General features: G+C 35.8%; 1 protein-coding gene across 2 annotated transcripts in view; it reads right to left on the bottom strand.

Moving 5' to 3' along the window:
• REPTOR (repressed by TOR) overlaps nt 1-19352 on the bottom strand; it is a 95685-nt gene that overhangs the window by 64487 nt on the left and 11846 nt on the right. The window contains exon 1 of one of the 2 annotated variants that reach the window (XM_089088353.1): nt 6257-6287. The exons of the other annotated variant lie outside the window; for it this stretch is intronic. The gene's annotated coding sequence lies outside the window, so the exon portion shown is untranslated. Of the gene's footprint in view, nt 1-6256; nt 6288-19352 lie in introns of those variants that run through there. 2 annotated transcript variants of the gene reach the window in all.

Raw genomic sequence — 19352 nt, 5'->3', positions numbered from 1 at the left:
AGCATTAACCAAACTAGCACTATATAAAAGAGTCCGTTTAGTAAAGGAGTACCCATAATTTCTAGATCTATTAACTACGTTGAACAAAGTGGCTATCTCAAATTTTTTGATTCGATGTGTTGGGGAAATGGTGGGCGTGGAAGGGGTGTTAGTTGCCTTTTAATCGCTTTCGGCTATTAAAAAGGGCACAAGCCCTTCCAATTTCCTATCGAATGAGCCCTTTTCGAAGTTTCTACGACAATTCCTTCGATACGAAGTGCCCTTGTCTAAACCGAAAAAAAAATAAATAAATAGTACATTGTGCCAACTACCACAAATCAGTACCAATAAATAAATGAAACCCAAAACAAACAGAAATTAAAATAAGCCAAACTCAAAACTAGCAGAAATTAATCTGAGTAGGGTTCTAAACCCTATGATTTCTAAAAGCCAGAATATAGTTTGTACAATTCTTTTAAGTGTTTTCACTTTTACAACTTCAAAAAATCAAAAATTAATTAATATTTTAAGGAATAAATATCAGCATATGTATATCAAACTGACAATGCACATTTTTTTCAGTAAAGTACAAAATATATTCTGGCTTTTAGAAAGCATAGGATTCAGAACCCTACTCAGATTAATTTCTATTGGTTTTGAGTTATACTTATTTTAATTTCTGTTTGTTTTGGGTTTCATTTATTTATTGATACTGATTTGTGGTAATTGTATGCTTGGTAGATTATTTGATTCTAGTTTTGTTCATTTTTGGTTTAATGGAGTTCCTTACTTATTTTTTGAAAAACTAATTTTGTGCAAAAAGGTTTTTGATTAATATATCAAAAGAGACGGCTTATTATGCTGATTTCAAATGTTTAACTTTCATTAAAAACAAAAAAAAATTTTTAAACACGAAAAACGGGTTTTAATTTTCTAAAAAGCAGTGAACTACAAAACAATTAATTATGCACAAAAGCTCCGAATATTTCGGCCCCACATCCGGGAGCCTTTCTCAACGGGAAAAAAAAACCAACTTAAATTACATTACAATAAAACATACTAAACACATAAAGAGAACGAAAAGCAAAAACGAAAGAAAAATATAAATAAATAAGAAACAAAACTCACATATTAATTAAACACTTCCATGCACTGAATGTCTTTCAACTCGCCTCCTCTCAGAATATAAATGGAAATATATTAAATAAACAATTCCATGTACTGAATGTCTATAATGATTCTACTCGCCTCCTCCCAGTATATAAATTGAAATATATCAAAAATGAAGAATATATTTATACTTAGACCAAAACATTAAAAGGTCCATATTCTTCATTTTTGATAGATTTCAATTTATAAAAAAGAACTTGTGAAATTTAATTAAGGGTTATGGACCTTTTAATGTTTTGGTCTAAGTATAAATATATTCTTCATTTTTGATAGATTTCAATTTATAAAATAGCGAGTAGAATCATTATAGACATTCAGTACATGGAAGTGTTTATTTAATATATTTCCATTTATATACTGAGAGGAGGCCAGTTGAAAGACATTCAGTGCATGGAAGTGTTTAATTAATATGTGAGTTTTGTTTCTTATTTATTTATATTTTTCTTTCATTTTTGCTTTTCGTTCTCTTTATGTGTTTAGTATGTTTTATTGTAATGTATTTAAGTTGGTTTTTTTTTTCCCGTTGAGAAAGGCTCCCGGATGTGGGGCCAAAATATTCGGAGCTTTTGTGCATAATTAATTGTTTTGTAGTTCACTGCTTTTTAGAAAATTAAAACCCGTTTTTCGTGTTTAAAAAATATTTTTTGTTTTTAATGGAAAAGCAGTGTGGTCTAAGAAATTATTAACTTTCATGAAGTTTAGTTTTACCCGTCAAAAGCTACGAGCCTGAGAAAATTTGCCTGATTTTCGAAAAAGGGGGAAAACACCCCCTAAAAGTTATAGAGTCTTAACGAAAATCACATCATTAGATTCAGCGTATCAGATAACCCTGCTGTTGAAATTTCAAGCTTCTATCTGCAAGAATGTGGAATTCGTATTTGTTGCCAGAAGAAAGATCACGGATGCGTGTTTTTTCCCAGGAGTGATCGTATCGGACCCAGTGGTACTAGAATATTGGGAGAGATCTCGTTCTAACAGAAATTAAATTCTAGTGCCCTTTTTAAGTGGCCGAAAATATAGGAGGGAAACTAGGCCCCCACCCACTGCACCTTATTTCTCAAAATCGTCCTATCAAAATTTTGAGATAGTCATTTTGTTCAGCATAGTTGAAAGGCCGAAGAACTATGCCTTTGGAGATATCATAGCCCCCCAAATCCCCTGGAGAAAGATCTTTAAGTTACAAAATTTGCCCATTGTTTATGTATAGTATTTGTTATTGGGAAGTACGCATATATATTTAGGGTGAGGGGGGGGGCGAATTTTTCACTGGTGGGATTTTCCACGGGGATAATTTCCCATGGGGAAGGAAGTCTCAAGAGGGTTAATTTTTCAGGGGAAATTTTACACTGAAGAAATTTGCCAGAATTCCTATACGAAATTCTCCTTATAGACCTTGCTTTCTCTCTGCCGATTCAATTTTGAGGATGTTAAGTCTAAGTGTCCGGGGTAAATTTTCACCAAGATTGAATTGTATAGAGAATAAATTCTTGGAGAGGAGGAATTCTTACGTGGAAGTTTAGCCAGATTTCCGGGCACTATTTAAAGACGATCAGAAATTAAATAAATAAAAAAAAACAATTTTTATCAACTGAAAGTAAGGAGCAATAATAAAACTTAAACGAACAGAAATTATTACATATATGAGGGGGGTTGCTCCTCTTCAACCCCTCGCTCTTTACGCTAAAGTCTGAATTCTGTCCTAATTCTTTAAGAATGACTACTGAACAGATAGAATTCTACTACTTTATCTACTTTTGGCTATCAAACAGTTCGTGGTAACGAACTGTAAGTAAGGAGCGACCCGGCTCAATGGTAACCGAAACTCTAGAAAACTTAATTTTGATACAAATAAATATATCAAAAGAATTGGATTTTAATGCTGATTTCAAATATATAAGTTTCATCAAGTTTAATTGTACCCATTACCAAAATTTAGGTGCCTGAGAAAATTTGGCTGATTTTCGAAAAAAGTAGGAAAGACCCCCTAAAAGCTATAGAACCTTAATGAAAATCACACCATCATATTCCGCGTATCATAGAAACCTACTGTAGAGGTTTCAAGCTCCTATCTACAAAAATGTGGAATTTTGCATTTTTTTGCCAGAAGAAAGATCACGGGTGCGTGTTTATTTGTTTGTTTTTTTTTTGTTTTTTTCCCATGGGTGATCGTATAGACCCAGTTGTCTTAGAATATCGTGGGAGGACTCATTGGAATTGAAATTAAAAGTTTTAGTGCCTTTTTTAAGTGACCAAAAAAAATGGAGGGCAACTAGGCCCCCTCTCACGCTCATTTTTTTCCCAAAGTCACCTGATCAAAATTTTGAGATACCCATGTTGTTCAACATGTTCGAAAATATAATAAGTATGTCTTTTAGGATGACTTAATCCCCCGAAATTACCGGGGGGAGGGCTGAAAGTTATGAACTTTACCCAATGTTAACGGGGTGGGTCGGGGGTTCTGTGGAAGGATCTTTCCATGAAGGAAGTTTTCATGGGGGAAGGGACATTGCTATGAAGGGGACGCCAGACTTCCCAGCATTATTTAAAAAAAAGATCAGATATTTAATATAAAAAAAAACAAGTATTTCAACTGCAATAGCAGCAACATCGAAACTTCAAACGAACAGAAAATATTACATATATGATTGGGTTCACCCCCTAGTCAATACCTCGCTCTTTAAGCCGAAGATTTTTTAGTACTTTCATAAGAGCTAATTATTCTAATTAACGGCCTTTGTGATTAAGCGGCCATTTTTAAAGAATTGGAACACAATTCGAACTTTCGCTTAAAGAGCAAGGTATTGACTAGGGGGCGAACCCCCTAATAAACAAATTAAAAATATATGAATATAGAAGTTCGTTACGTAAGTTAATTCGTAAGTTATGTATATTTATTACTAATAAAAACGTTTGTAAATATAATTAAACAAGTTTCGAGAAAGCCATTTAACTAAATAAAAGTAAATTAATATAAAAATTTTGTTTTAATTATTCATGTACGGTGAGCCAAGATCAAAACCTGCATTTATTCAAAAACGTTCAAAAATTAAATAAAAAAAAACAAGTTTTTTAAACTGAAAGTAAGGAGCGACATTAAAACTTAAAACGAACGGAAATTATTCCGTATATGAAAGGGGCTGTCCCCTCCTCAACGCCTCGCTCTTTACGCTAAAGTTTGACTCTGTCTCACAACTTTATTCTTTAAAACAATAAAAAACTTTAGCGTAAAGAGCGAGGCGTTGAGGAGGGGACAGCCCCTTTCATATACGGAATAATTTCTGTTCGTTTTAAGTTTTATTGTCGCTCCTTACTTTCAGTTTAAAAAACTTGTTTTTTTTTATTTAATCCTGGAAAGAGGTTAGGTTAAGAAAATGAAACTGTCAGGGATGGGTCTACAGAATACAGTGTGTCCCGGGAAGGTATTCTGAAGTAGCTATCTCTACTCTTTCCTCCTTTAGACGGCCCTGAAATTTGCCGACATGACACCTATTGAAATTTTGAAAAAACAACATTTAACCTTGATTTTCAGTTATCAGTTTCTTTTTCTCTGGTTTTAGTTATGAAAACGTAATTCCTGTTATGTGAGTAGAATTTTAGGCCATATCAATTTTTTTTTAAAAATTTAGGAAATGAATTTGCATATCTTTAAAACCTTATAAATTGGGATTGAGCAAAGTTGTGAAGCGGAAAACAATTTTGCTGTACTTCATTTAAGCAGAATATCTATTTTCCAAGTTTTCACTTTTATAACACACATATTTTTAAAGGTCAGGACTCTCTATAGAGAGGAGTGGAGGTAGGTACTTCAAAATACCGGTACTTTCGCATTATCCGGGCCTCTCTAAAAAGTCAAGTTTGGTTAATGCTAATGAAATAAAATGGAATAGGATGAATATATAATAGTTTAGAAACAAATTTGGGCTATATATTTGCACATTAGGGGGAGGGGGTGTAAAGCATTGCATATATTAAATATGTCTTATACGCAATGCAAACCACGCTTGCTAGTTACAGCAGTTATCATGTCAAAAACGGGTTTTATCATTGTCTTCTCTATAGTGATTAAGCCGAGAGGCCCGGATAATGCAAAAGTACCAAAATACCTTCCCAGCACATACTTTAGCCTGTAGACCCATCCCTGAAAGCTTCATTTTCCTAACCTAACCCCTTTCTAAGATAGCCAAAAGTAGAATTTTACCTTCGTTTTAGTAGTAGAATTAAAGTAGAATTTTAGTTCGTTTATTTACAACAATAAGAAGCTTTTTTTTAAAGTACTAAAAAACTTGGTGAATTTGAAGAATGTTGGATTACTTTACTAATTCAAACATAAATATCCACTTCGACTCGGCATTCAGTGCTCTTTCCAACTATAATAATTGCTACTGATGCAATTACGTCCCAACCCCCTCCCCTAATGCCTGGTATAGCTTTGTCGCACAAAATTTTGTCATATGGGAGTCAGTGGCGGATCCAGAGGGGGGCGCGCGCGCCCCTAACGTAGTCTAAAATAGTGTAATTTACTTAATTAACGCAAGTTCATCGGATCAACCTTTTTTGCGCCATTGGTTAGGTGGTGCAAATCTACTTTGTGATTATGTAATTGCTATAAGTAACATGAATCACATAGGCCTAGGCTATATTTTGCTAATAAAGTATTCTATTTTCATCATATTTTATTGTCACCAAACCACTCCTCGAATGTGTTTTGTATAATAGAAAAGTACCCTTATTTATTTATGTCATTATATATTATTTATGACATGACGTTATAATGTAAAACCTTAATCTAGCCTATCCTTTGCCCAGGAGCGAATCTCCAGCATTTTTATTGGGGGAGCAAGAGGGTCCATATCTGGATAGTCAAAGGGCATGGGATGTATAATATTTTTTTCTCCACATTATTGGGGGGTGGGGGCAACTGCCCCCCCCTTGCCACCTCCAAACAACGCCCCTGCCTTTGCCGGTTAATATGAATATGTACATAAAAAAATTCTGTAACCATAATAAACAGTACTCTAGAATAGGGTGAAAATCTTTCATTATGTCTTTGAAATACAAAATTTCCATATACATTTATTACTTTGAAAACTACTAATAATAATAATACCTTCAATCTGTTAACTAGAATAAATCCCAACTTGAAGCACAAATCTACTCGAATGTTTTGGTTCCGCTGGGCGGTTTACTCCAAGGACGCTTCGTATCGATCACATGGTGTGACGTAAACGAAAAAAGGAGGCATGTCTTAATGGGAGTTGAAAGGGGACATTGCGCCAATTTTTATGTAATTCAAATTGTTTTGAAGTCGATAACCCTTGATCTTATTTTATCAAATTATTTGGAAGCATTATAATCGTGCATTAGAAAAAAAAGAAAGGATTACTCAAGTGTAGTTTCTGAAAGATTTATATTTTTGAGGGGCCTTTAAAATAAAACGGGATTCTTCGCAAGGTCCCGTTAAGACGCTAGTAGTAAGCCAGAAAAAAAAAAAAAAAAAACAGAAATCATGATCATTTATTTATGACCTATCCAAAAAAAAAATGGGCAGGGCCCAGAAAAGACAGAGTAAAAATCGAGAAAAACAAAAAGAATCAACAGAAAGAAAAACTAATTCCGACAACTAAGAACAGAAATGACCAAAGATGGAAAGATTCTTGGCATTCAGTAAGAAAAAATCAAATATGCTTCTCAATAGCCCCAGCTGGGTTTATCAGTCGATATTTTGTCTTAAAAAAGAGTTGCTTGTCCAGGTTGGCAGTTCCATCAAATACTTTGCAAATTCAAAATAAAGGTGGAAGTGAGAACGGTGAACTCTACCCAGATTTAATAAAAAAAAATTCAACTAAGAGTAAGGAGCAGCATTAAAACTCAAAACCAACAGAAATTATTCCGTATATGAAGGGGTTGCCCGTTCTTCAATACCTTGCTCTTTACACTAAAGCTTTTAGCACTTTTAAAAAACTTCCTATTCTAATTACACGGCCCTTGTGATTCAGGAGTCGTTCTTAAAGAATTTGGGCGAACTAACAGGCGAACTTTAGCGTCAAGAGCAAGGTATTGAGGGGGGGGGGATCCCTTCATATATAAAATAATTTTGTTTGTTTTTGACTTTTAATGTTGCTCCTTACTTTCAGTTGGAAAAAAACCTTTTTTGTATATAATTTCTGATCATTTTTCAAATAATGCCGGTAAACCTGGCTCACCCTTCATGAAAACTTCCCTATTCAGACGGGAAGATGGTGCGTATAAAGTTCCTCCCATGCAAAATAGATCCCGAGTAAAATTTCCTCTGGACTATTCCATCCACGCTGAAATTCCCCCTCCCCCTACGTGAAATTTCTTGTGGACGATTCAACCTGAAAAATTCTCCTTGGCATACTCACATTTGAAAAACACTTTCATTTCTAATCGTTTTGCCGATCATTCTGGAAATCCCCCTTCCGCGGGAATTTTTTCACGGACATCTAAACCCGCTGAAAATATCCCCCGGACAATTCTCCAGAACATCTCCCCATGCAAGAGCTGACAAAGAGAAAGCAAGACAAATGAAAAGAATTTCGTACAGGAATTCTGTCAAACCCACCCAGCGTAAAATTTCCCTTGTAAAATTCACCTCCGGGAAATTTCCCTTCCCACGAGAGATGTCTGTATACTTCCCAATAGCAAATACTATATGCAAACAATAGTCAAATTTCATACCTTACAGGCCTTTCCCTACGGGCTCTGGGGGCTCATGTTATCCCTAAAGGCATAGTTATTGGTCTTTCAACTATGCTGAATAAAATGGCTATCTAATAAATTTTGATCGAGCGACATTGGGGGAAAAGAAGATTGGGAGGGGGGAGCTAGTTGCCCTCCAATATTTTTGGTCACTTAAAAAACCACTACAACTTTTAATTTCCATTCGAATGCATCATCTTCCGATCTTCTGGGACCATTATCTTGGTATAATCACTCTTGGAAAAAAAAATAATAACACGCATCCGTGATCTTTTCATAGGCAGCGCGATAGCGCTGCCTAAGTAAAGAAAAATATGGACACAACGTATTTTTTTTTCTTCTTCTTTCTCCATACCCGGGACCTTCGTATCGAAGGAGTTGTCCTAGAAACTTCGAAAAGGGCTCATTCGATTGGAAATTGGAGTGGCTAGTGTCCTCTTTAATAGTCGAAAGTGATTGGAGGGCAACTAGCCCCCCCCCCGCCACGCCCATCATTCCCCCAAATACATCCAATATCAAAATTTTGAGATAGCCATTTTGTTCAGCATTGTTGATTTCCAGATAGAAAATATACTTTTGAAGAGGACACTCACCCACAATCATCGGGGCAAGGGTTTTAAGTTATGCCCTGGGGGCATATAAGGTTTTTATAGAATGCGTTGTCGTAGAAACTTCATAAAAGGCTCATTCTATTAGAAATTCAAAGGGCTAGTACCCTTTTTAATAATCGAAAGTGATTGGAGGGCAATTAGCCCCCTCCCCCCCTCCCCGCCCATCAGTCCCCCAAACACATCCAATCAAAATTTTAAGATGGCCATTTTGTTCAGCGTTGTTGATTTCCAGATAGAGAATATGTTTTTGAGGAGGACACACCCCCAACACCCTCGAGGCAAGGGTTTTAAGTTACGCCCTGAGGGCATATAAGAACGATGTTGGCACAATGTATCATTTATTTTTTTTTTTTCCTTTAGAGCAGGGCACTTCGTATCGAAGAAGTTGTCGTAGAAACTTCAAAAAGGGCTCATTCAATTGGAAATTGGAGTGGCTTGTGCCATTTTTAATAGTAGAAAGTGAATTGAAGACAATTAACACCCCTGCCAAGCCCACCAATTCCGCAAACAGATTAAATCAAGAATTGAAAATAGCCATTTTGTTCACCGTAGTTGACATCCAGATATAGACTATGTTTTTGAGGAGGAAACTCCCCCAGAGCCTTCAGGGCAAGGGTTATAAGTTATGCCCTGAGGACATATAAGGTTTTTATAGAAGGCGTTGTCGTAGAAACTTCGAAAAAGGTTCATTCGACTGAAAATTCAAAGGGCTAGTGCCCGTTTTAATAGTCGAAAGTGATTGGAGGGCAACTAGCCCCCCCCACGCGCAACATCCCCCAAACACATCCAATCAAAATTTGGAGATATCAATTTTGTTCAGCGTAGTTGATTTCCACATAAAAATTATTTTTTTGAGGAGGACACTCTCCCACAGCCTTCAGGGAAAGGGTTGTAAGTTATGCCCTGGGGGCATATAAGGTTTTTATAGAAGGCGTTGTCGTAGAAACTTCAAAAAAGGCTCATTCCATTGGAAATTCAAAGGGCTAATGCTCTTTTTAACAGTCGAAAGTCATTGGAGGGCAACTAACCCCTCTCTCACGCCCACCTTTTCCCCAAACACATCCAATCAAAATTTTGAGAGAGCCATTTTATTTAACGTAGTTTTAAGTTCTGTAAATTATGTCTTTGAGGATGACAACCCCCTCACAGGCCTCAGGACAAGGGTTGTAAGTTATGCCCTAGAGGCATATAAAGTTTTTATAGAACGTGTTGTCGTAGAAACTTCCAAAATTCGATTAGAAATTGAAATGGCTAGTGTCCTTTTTAATAATCGAAAGTAATTGGAAGGCAACTAACACCCCTTCCACGCCCACCTTTTCCCCAAACACATCCAATCAACATTTTGAGATAGCCATTTTGTTCCATGCAGTTAAAGTTCGGGAAATTATACCTTTGAGCGGGACAGTCCCCCCACAGTCTTCAGGGCAAGGGTTATAAGTTATGCCCTGGGGGCATAAAACTTTTTTTTGAAATCTTTATCGTAAAAACTTGAAAAAGGGCTCATTCGATTCGAAATTCAAAGGTCTAATGCCCTTTTTAATAGTCGAAAGTAATTTGAGGGCAACTAGCCCCCCTCTCTCACCCACCTTTTCCCCAACCACATCCAATCAAATTTTTTATATAGCCATTTTGTTCAGTGTTGTAGATTTTCAGATAGAAATTAGGTCATTGATGAGGACACTCCCCACAGCCCTAAGGGCTAGGGATGTAATTTATGACCTGGGGGCAATAAAGGTTTTTACAGAAAGTGTTGTCGTACAAACTTAAAAAATGGCTGATTCGATTGGAAATACAAAGGGCTAGTGCTCCTTTTAAAAGTCAAAAGTGATTGAAGGGCAACTAACCCCCCTCTCACGCCCACCATTTCCCCAAACACATCCAATCAAAATTTTCAGATAGCCATTTTGTTCAACGTAGTCGAAAGTTCTGGAAATAAGGTCTTTAAGGATGACAACCCCCCCCCCCTCAGCCCTCAGGGCGAGGGTTTTAAGTTATGCCCTGGGGGCATATAAGGTTTTTATAGAAGGCGTTGTCGTAGAAACTTCAAAAAAGGTTCATTCGATTGAAAATTCAAAGGGCTAGTGCTCTTTTTAATAGTCGAAAGTGATTGGAGGGCAACTAGCCCCCCCCCCACGCTCATCCTCCCCCCAACACATCCAATCAAAATTTGGAGATATCCATTTTGTTCAGCATAGTTGATTTCCACATAAAAATTATTTTTTTGAGGAGGACACTCTCCCACAGCCTTCAGGGAAAGGGTTGTAAGTTACGCCCTGGGGGCATATAAGGTTTTTATAGAAGGCGTTGTCGTAGAAACTTCAAAAAAGGCTCATTCGATTGGAAATTCAAAGGGCTAATGCTCTTTTTAACAGTCGAAAGTCATTGGAGGGCAACTAACCCCTCTCTCACGCCCACCTTTTCCCCAAACACATCCAATCAAAATTTTGAGATAGCCATTTTATTTAACGTAGTTTTAAGTTCTGTAAATTATGTCTTTGAGGATGACAACCCCCTCACAGGCCTCAGGACAAGGGTTGTAAGTTATGCCCTAGAGGCATATAAAGTTTTTATAGAACGTGTTGTCGTAGAAACTTCCAAAATTCGATTAGAAATTGAAATGGCTAGTGTCCTTTTTAATAATCGAAAGTAATTGGAAGGCAACTAACACCCCTTCCACGCCCACCTTTTCCCCAAACACATCCAATCAACATTTTGAGATAGCCATTTTGTTCCATGCAGTTAAAGTTCGGGAAATTATACCTTTGAGCGGGACAGTCCCCCACAGTCTTCAGAGCAAGGGTTATAAGTTATGCCCTGGGGGTATATAAGTTTTTATTGAAATTTTTATCGTAGAAACTTGAAAAAGGGCTCATTCGATTTCAAATTCAAAGGTCTAATGCTCTATTTAATATTCAAAATTGATTTTAGGGTAACTCGCCCCCTTCTCTCGCCCATCTTTTCCCCAACCACATCCAATCAAATTTTTTATATAGCCATTTTGTTCAGTGTTGTGGATTTCCAAATAGAAATTAGGTTATTGATGAGGACACTCCCCCACAGCCCTCAGGGCATGGGTTGTAAGTTATGCCCTGGGGGGGCATATAAGGTTTTTATAGAATGCGTCGTCGTAGAAACTTCAAAAAGGGCTCATTTGATTGGAAATTGAAATAATTAGTGCCTTATTTGATATTCAAAATTGACTGGCACGCAACTAACACCCCTTCCACGCCAACCATTTCCGCAAATATGTCCAATCAAAATTTTAGTTAGCCATTTTGTTCCACGCAGTTTAAAGTTCAGTAATTTATACCTTTGAGAAGCACACTCCCCCCACAGTCTTCAGGGCGAGGGTTATAAGTTATGTCCTAGGGGCATATAAGGTTTTATTGAAATCTTTGTCGTAGAAACTTGAAAAAGGGCTCATCCGATTGGAAATTCAAAAGGCTAGTGCCCTTTTTAATAGTCGAAAGTGATTTAAGGGCAAATAACCCCCCTTTCACGCCCACCTTTTCCCAAAACACATCCAATCAAAATTTTTAGATTGCCATTTTATTCAACGTAGTTGAAAGTTTGGAAATTAGGTCTTTAAGGATGACAACCTATCCCCCCACAACCCTCAGGGCAAGGGTTTTAAGTTATCTCCTGGGAGCATGTAAAGTTTTTATAGAAAGCAATGTTGTAAAAACATCAAAAAGGACTCATTCAGTTAAATCTTGAAAGGGATAGTGCCCTTTTAATAGTCAAAAGTGATTGAAGGGCAACTAACCCCCTCTCAAGCCCCCCATTGCCCCAAACACATCCAATCAAAATTTTCAGATAACCGTTTTGTTAAACGTATTAAATAAGTTCTGGAAATTAGGTTTTTGAGGTTTACAACCCCCCCCCCCCCCTCAGCCCTCCGGGCGAGGGTTTTAAGTTATACTCTGGGGGCATATAAGGTTTTTATTGAAAGCGTTATCGTAGAAACTTCAAAAGGGCTCATTTGATTGGAAATTGAAAGGGCTAGTGCCTTTTTTAATAGTTGAAAGTGATTGGAGAAAGAATAACGCCCCTCTCACGCCCACCACTTTCCCAGACACATCCAATCAAAATTTTGAGATAGCCATTTTGTTTAACGTAGTTGAAACTTCTGGAAATTCGGTCTTAGAGGATGACAACCACCCTCAAAGCCCTTAGGGTAAGGGTTGTAATTTATGCCCTGGGGGGCATATAAGGTGTTTATAGGAAGTGTTTTCGTAGAAACTCAAAATGGGTTCATTCGATTGCAAATCAAAAGGCCTAGTGCCCTTTTTAATAGTCGAAAGTGATTGGAAGACTTGAAATTTTTATAGTAAAGATCGATGTGGGTATAATGTATGATTATTGTTGTTGTTTAGACTAGGGCACTTCATATCGAAGGAGTTGTCGTAGGAACTTAGAAAAGGTCTCATTTGATTGAAAATAGAGAGGGCTGATGCCCTTTTTAATAGTCGAAAGTGATTGGAGGGAAACTAATCCCCCTCCGACGCCCACCCTCACATTTGCCTTTATGTTTATAAACTAAATGTTGCCTTAAGATTAAATCAATATGCACTGTATTAATGCTAATTCCCAATAAGGTATCTCAGCAGTATCACAAGAACGACTGAGGGTATTATGTTCAAACTTTCGGGGCAGCTTCTGCTCTTAAAATTTAACCAAATCAAAATAGCGTAAGCGTATCCAAGCTATCAAAGAAAGTAAACAGATTTTTTTGCGAACGGTATCAAGTTTTCCATTTCAGGTCAACTAGAGGAGTAATGAAACTAAATTAAACACTACTATTTGTGTCCAGATTTTTAAGAGCGTGTATGTTGTTAAAAATTGCTGAAATTTTTCTCCAGCATACAAATAGCAGGCCAAACTATAAATTCTTAAAAAAGAACGAAAAGATTTAAAGTAATATTTTATTTTTCTCTGAAAAGACTATGTCAATATAAAACGAACAGAAATTAATTAAAAAACTTTTTCCACAAAATAAGTTTTTCAAAGAAAAGTAAAGAACTCCATTAAACCGAAAATGAGCAAAAATAAAATCAAATAATCTACCAAGCGTGAAACTACCACAAATCAGCATCGACAAATAAATGAAACCCAAAACGAACAGAAATTACCTTAAATAACCGAGTCGAGCTCAAAACGAGCAGATATTAACATAAGTTGGGCTCAAAACCCTTATGTCTTCCCAAGGCCAGAACATAATTTGCACTTTACTGAAAAAAATACAAATGAATGTTCATTATCAGTTTAATATATATATATGCTGATATTTAGTAATCAAAATGTTAATATTATTTGATTTATTAAAGTTATAAAAGTAAAAACATTTATATTTTTTTTCGGTAAAGTACAAATTATGTTCTGGCCTTGGGAAGGCATAGGGGTGGAAGGCATTAGGCCTATATTTATCAAACTTCTTCTTAACACCCTACACATTACCCTTAGTCCTTTACTCACCACCAGATCAATGTGATTTTACTGTCTACGATTCAATGAACCCTTGCAACCTAAATGCAAAAACTAACTTAGGATTTGCATATCTCTACCATTCATGTGAAAAAAAAACTTTCTAATATTCCACCTTATTCTCCACAACTATTACAGTGGACTTATCAGCATTTATTAGTAACTGATTCTTAACTTAATGGCCATGAATGAAACCTAACAATTTTTGCAGCTCATTTCTGCTTTTTACTACCAATACTGCATCATCTGTAAAAAAAGAGAGCAAACAAAGATGTACCCAATAGTCCTATATAGGTACTGCCCTACCCTACATTTTCGTGCATTGACGCCACTGCAATCCTAACTATGTTATAGCTACTCTACCTAGTAATATCTAAACAAATCTCCAAGGCAATCCTAGCTGTAGCAGGCTCTTAATAAGGAGCTCCCTTGCTATTGACAGCTCCTTTTGTAGATATAAAAGCTGCATTTAGCCAAAGTTCTCTTCCTCTAGCATATTACTTCTATCAATACACTTAAAATGAAGACCTGATCTACCACGCAATTATCCTTCCTAAAACCCGTCTGAATATCTATCATCATCTTCTGCAACTATAACCATTTATATAACTATGAACATAGTACCTTACAAAAAAGCTTATAAATGTTATTCCCAATACTAGTACACTCGCAATTACTATCTACTAGCCCACCTTCTTTCTTACGTAACAGCACTAAAATAAAAGATGACCATTCCTCAGCCCAACATGGTTGAGTCAAGAACGCTGAATGTAAGAAGCTTATAATAGACATAATCCAAACTCCACTCAACTTTCACAGTTTCAGTGGTATTTCATCTGTTGCTGGTGCCAATCCTCCCTTTGTTTTCTGTTCTCTATGTTATATGTGTGCATTAAATCTCATCTGAAGAAGAATTATACACAAATCATGCAAAATTTTTTGTTTCTGGTCACTTATTTTTTTGAAGAATCTTTTTCAGGAAACAAGAACTCTATATTTCAGAAGCAAACTGAAATGAAAGTTGGAAAATTCAACATTGAAGTCAAACAAAATTCATCGTGGAGATCCTATTTTTATTTTTAATTGGCAGTATTTTTAAATCAATTGTGGTACATTTGTATTGACTGCATAGTTTACACCTGATGCGAATCCGACATCACTAAATTCAATGCGGATTCATATAGAAATCGTAATTTTGCTTTAGATTTTTGACATTAGTGTGGCACATCTTTCAAAGGATAAAGAATTGCTTATTTACGAAATTTGACTTAATCAGAGTTGAAATACAATTTTTTTTCCATCTCAAGCAAAAGGTCGCAGTGCAAAAGTTATTATTACGAGAATTTACAAATATGTCAGAATTTTCATAGCTTAGCTTATTATGAAAATTACATTTTGATTCCAAATTTTGCACAACTGAACAATGCTAAATCTGTATTTTGTAGTTTCAATATGACCTACTTTGTGGCATACCATATGGCATAAAAACAAACTTATGGAAACAATACTTGTGTATACCACAATTCACAAGTTTAATTGTAATGAAATTAAAAACAAATTAATTTAATCACATACTGAAATTAAAATTATATGCTATAAAACTTCACAAAAATGCACTTTGTAATTCAGTGCAAAAACTGCACTGACTGTAAAGTTTGAAACTTGGGAGAATTTAGTATTAGTCTGTTTAAAATATCCACAAGATGTGAGAAAGAATACAAAAATTAGAACGCTAGAAAAAAGGTTCTCACCAAATCCTACAAGCATTTATTTGTAATTGACGGATTATTTGTTTTCTATTTTTTGCATCTTATTTAGCATGCCTCTAATGTTGGCTGGAATAAATATCCTAAAGCACAAAAATTGGCCTATTCAAACCATCTTTTATTTCTAATGAACTGCATGCAGGGGCGTCCCGAGGGGGGCCGTAGGCGCCTCCCCCCAACTTTTTTGGTATTTGGTAAAACAATCGCCAAAGGCAAAAATTTCGGCAGAATTTTTGAAAAATTCCTGATTTCTGTAAAAAATTCTGCAGAAATCAGGTAGCGATTCGAGGAAATCTATAAAGTTCGCCCATAGATTTATAATTTTAAATAGATACCAGATCTCTTATGAAACCACTTGGTAAATCAGAGCTCATCAGAAACAGTCTTTGGCGGCAAAAACAACTAGGTACGTGGACATAGTAGGGGCTGTCGTGATAATCTTCTTTGAAAAAGGCATTGGCGACAGTAGTAATTTTCACAGTAAAGGAAATACACAGACTTTAATAAAAATATTTTAGGAGAATGGTAAACCTTCATTCACAGAAGGGAGAGGGGGTAGTCTGCATGTTTTTTTTTCTGATAAATCACTTTTATATTGCTAAACATTGACCTTATTACTATGTATCTTTGGTATACAATTGAATTTAAAAAAAAAAACAAGTTTTTTCAACTGAAATTAAGAAGCAACATAAAAATTTAAAACAAACAGAAATATTTACTTACATGAGGGGGGTTGCTCCTGCCCCAATACCTCTTTCTTTGCGTTAAATTTTGACCTTTTCAGAACTTTTGAAAAGGGTTATTATTCTAATTAAACAGCCCTTGTGTTTAGGAGTACTTTTTTTTAAGAATTGGGACAAAAAGGTAAAAGGAAAACTTTAGCGTAAATAGCTAGGTATTAAGGTGGGGGCCATCCCCCTCATATACGTAATATTTCCTGTTCGTTTTAAGTTTTGACGTTCCTCCTTACTTTCAGTAGAAAAAACTTGTTTTTTTTAAATTTCATTTCTGACTGTCATGAAATAATGACGGGAAATCCGGTTCCCCCTCCATGGAAAGTTCTTCCCACATGAAATAGCTCCCCCCCCCCACCATCGCCAGGAAAATTTCTTGTGGACAATTCCAGATGAATTTTTTTTCGTAGCGGACTTTCATTTGAAAGAATTTATGTTTGTTTTTAAGATCATGCAGGAAATCCCCTCCTCTATGGAAAAGATTTCCTCCAAATACCCCACCCCCCTAGGATAAAGTTCATCCTTCAGAAAATTCCCGCTGGCGAATTTATTCCATGGAAATCCTCCCCTACAGAGATACTCTAGACAATTCCAACCCGGTCAAAATTTCCCCCCAGACAATTTCCTTAACATCTCCGCATCTAAAAAAATATCATAGAGAAGCATCTTATAAAAAATAATATACATGTGGAAGTGCAAATTAGGCTTGTCACCAAGTCTTTTCTTGCAACCAGTAATGCAAGATGAAATAACCGTTCTCAATGAAAAGCACAAGGAACTTGCAAAATCCCAAAGTGGACAGGTGTCTATGTAATAATATGTCTATGAGTTCGCCCCCCCCCTCCCCAATGAAAAGAGGCTCGGGACGCCCCTGGCTACATGGCAAGACGGATTAGTTTTAATGGCTTTCATCCATCAGTTTTATTGCTAGATATGTATTTACTCTGCACAAGGTAAGACAAAATAGCCTGGATTTGGGCAAAAAATTGTTTAGAACATCAAAGCTGCTGCAGATCACATTTACATACATGACATAAGAAACTAAATTCAGATTTATTGGCTATAAATAATAATTTTATAAATCTTTTTAAAGAAAATCATTTGTAGTGAAAAGCTTAAATACATTGTTGTTGTATTTTATTGTCTGTTTTCCATGAAATATTTCTGTAGCATTCCTGTTTTTTTTTAAATAACAAATGGCGTCTGGGACAGCCATTCATTTGCAAAAGAGCTTGATCAAATTCTGAAACTAAACCAAAACTTTAACAAAGAAGAATATATAAAGAAGGGATTTGGTTAGGTGAACACTGATAAGCTGATCATCCCAACTGCACCTGGTCACTAAACAACAATGAAAACAACTTCAATCCTCAACCCTGGAGGTTCACAAGGAAGAAGCCTTAGATTGAATCCTTAGACTGTTTTCTCTCTTCCCTACCTTTTCATAATCACCAATTCTCTGTAAGCAATTTTCAGTTCATTTTGTCCTGTATTTTTGGTGGCTGGGTAGTAACATCACTAATATCTTGCATTCATTATCTCTTCGGCTGGTCTTGGACTCCAGACTTAATATTTGAATTGGCACTTCCAAGGTTTTTGGCAACAAAGGGAAATATAATAATAAAAAACTATGCAAGTTATTTTACACCTTTCCTAACCATTCCATCTTGAATCTTTCTGGGTTCTTTTTTCAATTTTGAAAAAGAAGGATAATTCTTCTCTACAGGTTCAAGAGTATTGGTTTTCATCAATTTTACTCTTTCTTCCACTTTGACACCATAATAGGAAAATTGTACAAAATTTGGAGTGTGTGAAGCTTTTGCAAAGGTTACTGAGGCAAGTAGAAACATATCAAACATTAATTCTTGTCACTTCTGTCATTTCATGACTTGTCATTTCATTTCATGGATATACTTTTTTAGTGATTAATTAAAAAAAAAACTTTTTCCCCAATATAAGTTTTTCAAGGGAAAGTAAAGAACTCCATTAAACTAAAAATGAGCAAAAATAGATTCAAATAATTTATCAAGCATAAATCTGCCACAAATCAGCATCAATAAATAAATGAAACCCAAAACAAACGAAAATTACAATAAATAACCAAGTCAAACTTGAAACAAGCGGAAATTAACATGATTAGGGCTCACAACTCCTATGCCCTCTCAAGGCCAGAACATAATTTGCACTTTACTGAAAAAAAACAAATGAATGTGCATTGTCAGTTATCATGTTAATTTCTGTTTGTTTTGAGTTTGACTTGGTTATCTATTGTTTCAACTGGATATCCTTCCCTACTTGAAACATTGCAGATGTGGTTTTTTGACAACCTGGATGCATAAAGTCTCTTTGGATTTTATTTAACACCCCTCTTAGCATTCCATGAAAATTTCCACTTAATACCCATAATCATTCCTGAGATCAATATAGATATGCTCAGATACAACCTTTTAACAATCTTGATGCACTATACTATTTTGACTAGCAGAGATGCAACTAAATTCTTTTAATTCAGTTCAATAGTTTTAGTTGTAGCAGTATTTACAGTCACAATTGCAGCAGCAGTACTAATAGTTGTAGTCACAGTTACAAGCAGTAGCAGTTGCAGTCAGAAGCTGCAGCACTTGCAGTCACATGTTGTTTGCAAGTAGTTGCAGTTGTAAGTTGTAGGGATTGCAAATAGCCTCAGTTGCAATATAGGCTTAAGTACTTGCAGTTGCCAGTAACTATAGTCAGAAGCAATCACAGTTGCAAGGAATGACAGCTGTAAATAGTCACAATTGCAATTATAAGTAGCCTTAGTCACAGTCATAAGTAAACACACTCACTAGTATTTGTAGTCACAAGTAGTTACAGTCACAAATAGCTACATACGGCTAGTCAAATGGGTG

The sequence above is a fragment of the Artemia sp. Qi Xiang Cuo genome, chromosome 4 (assembly GCF_049724085.1).
Source record: "Artemia sp. Qi Xiang Cuo chromosome 4, ASM4972408v1, whole genome shotgun sequence".
NCBI lineage: Eukaryota > Metazoa > Arthropoda > Branchiopoda > Anostraca > Artemiidae > Artemia > Artemia sp. Qi Xiang Cuo.
Note: the sequence above shows the minus strand (reverse complement) of the source record. Positions and strands in the feature narration are given on the sequence as shown.